The sequence below is a fragment of the Sus scrofa genome, chromosome 8 (assembly GCF_054392235.1).
Source record: "Sus scrofa isolate SSC_HxYL_T2T_F1_AM1 chromosome 8, Sscrofa_HxYL_maternal_Yorkshire_Landrace_v2.0, whole genome shotgun sequence".
Lineage (NCBI taxonomy): Eukaryota > Metazoa > Chordata > Mammalia > Artiodactyla > Suidae > Sus > Sus scrofa.
The window spans coordinates 57,905,001-57,907,127 of NC_139390.1; the positions used below are offsets into that span (position 1 = coordinate 57,905,001).

At 75.0% G+C, this 2,127-nt stretch overlaps 1 non-coding gene across 1 annotated transcript; it reads left to right on the plus strand.

Annotated features, from left to right (window-relative positions):
• The first annotated feature begins 1,042 nt into the window (after window positions 1-1,042).
• Window positions 1,043-1,195, plus strand: LOC146400737 (5.8S ribosomal RNA). The gene has a single exon (XR_014813867.1). It is a non-coding gene; the product is annotated as a 5.8S ribosomal RNA (ribosomal RNA).
• Window positions 1,196-2,127: the final 932 nt, after the last annotated feature.

The window sequence follows — 2,127 nt, forward strand, 5'->3', positions numbered from 1 at the left end:
CCGAGAGGCGGGTCCGAGGGTTGATCCGGGGCTTTTTGGGGGGGGGGCCCGGGCCGTGCCCTGCCCCCCCACCCCCCCGCGCGTCTCTGTCTCCGGTCGCGCGGCCTTGGCTGCCCCGTGGTGTTTTCGGCGCGTCTCGGGATGGGCTTTGCCCTCCCGCCGCCGGCTCTGGGCCGGGTTTTCTCCCGGCCGTTGGTCCTCCATGCCTCCGCTCCACTGCTCCGATCCTGCCGCCGCTTGGCCCGGGCCCTCTCTCCCTGCCCTCGGCGGCGGCGGCGGCGGCGCTGCTTTGCGGTGGGGGCGGTGGTCGGCCGGCGGCCGAGTGGCTCCCGCGTCACGGGCCGTCAGTGCCACGTAAGACCCGCGTTCCGAGGGCGGGCCGCGCGACGGACGGAGTTCGTTACCCGTCGTCAGGGCCGGCGGTCGTTGGGGGCGCCTGGGTGCGGCGCTTTCCCCCCCTCCCTGCCCCGCCTCGCCCGCCTCCCTCTCTCCAGGTACCTAGCGCGTCCCGGCGCGGAGGTTTAAAGACCCCTAGGGGGGGTCGCCCGTCCGCCTTGGGGTCGGGGCGGTCGGGCCGGTGGGGAGGAGGAGTCCCTTCTCCCCCAGGCTCCGCTTCCCCCCATGGGGCGGGGCCCCCGTGCCTCGTCGCGGTCCAGCCCCTCTCACCGCGGCCGTCGGGAGGGGGGCTTACTCGGTGGCCATCGCCGGCCAGTCGGTCCGTGGCCGTGTGCGAGCGAGCGCGTGTGTGCCCCGTGCCTGTGTTGGGGGGGTGGGAACCCCCGGGCGCCTGTGGGGTTGTCCGTGCCCCACCCACTCACCCGTGTGTGTGTGTGTGTGTGTGTGTGTGTGGGCGCCGGACGCCCCGTCGTGTGAAGCCTTCCGACCCACCGGTCTGCTTTGTTTCCCTCTGACTCGGCCGGCGAGAGGCGACCCCCCCGCCCCCCTACGCTCTCCACCCAGCTGCCCCACGTGGGCGGGTGGGTCGTGGGGAGGAGGAGGGGGGGGCAGTGTGCCGTGCCGCCATTCCAAACCAAGCACGTACGACTCTTAGCGGTGGATCACTCGGCTCGTGCGTCGATGAAGAACGCAGCTAGCTGCGAGAATTAATGTGAATTGCAGGACACATTGATCATCGACACTTCGAACGCACTTGCGGCCCCGGGTTCCTCCCGGGGCTACGCCTGTCTGAGCGTCGCTTGACGATCAATCGCCACCCCCGGGGTGTTTCCCTCTCCGGGGGTGGCGCGGCTGGGGTGTCCTCGCAGGGCCGCCGTGTGCCCTTCGTCCCCCTAAGTGCAGACACTGGCGCGCCCCCTCTGCCTCCTGCCGTATCTGCCCCGCACCCCACCCCCCCACGCCCTGCCCCCGCCGCCCGCTCGCTTGACGGAGCGCGTGTGGGACGGTGGGGTGGGTTGGCTGGGGGTGGGCGGCGGCGGCTGCGAGGCCTTGGGGGGGCGCGCGCCGCCCGTGAGAGGGAAGAGACGGACCAGAGGGCTCGCGCCGAGGCCGTTGGCCTTGGCCGCCGCCGTCCCTTTGGGAGCCTCCTCGCGCCGCAAGCGGTCTTTTGGGCATGGTGTGTTTCGCCGGGGGTGGGGTGGGGGCGTCGGGCCGAGTCCCCGCGCCGCGCGGCTGGGAGCCCGCGCGATGTCGGTGGGGGGGTCGAGTCCGGGCCGCCGCCGCCTCCCGTTTGCCGCGCGCCCCCAACGCGGCGGCGGCGGTGGCGGCGGTGTCCGGCCGGCTCCCTGCCGCGGTCCGCCGCGCCGCCTGGGGTTCCTTCCGCGCCCCGCGCCCCCCCAAACAACGCCTCGCCCTGTCGGGGTGGGCGGCTCGCCCCGAGGCCGTGTCGCGCGCGTGGCCGCGCCCCGGGGATGCGTGCCCCGGTGGTGGCCCGCGGGACGCCGCGGTGTCCTTCCGCCGCCGCGCGCTTCCCCCCGGGCTGCGGCCGCGCGGTGCCTCGTGCCCCCGAGCCCGCGGGGTTTCGGTGTCGCTCCGGGGGGTTGGGTGCCCGGCTTCCAGCCACCCGTCGGTCGTGGGGCGTCTTGGCCGCACACGCGCGTGAGGCTGCGTGGAGGGAGAGAGGGGGAGGCAGGGGGGGCCCCCGGCGGTCGGGGGGCGACCGCCGGGTTT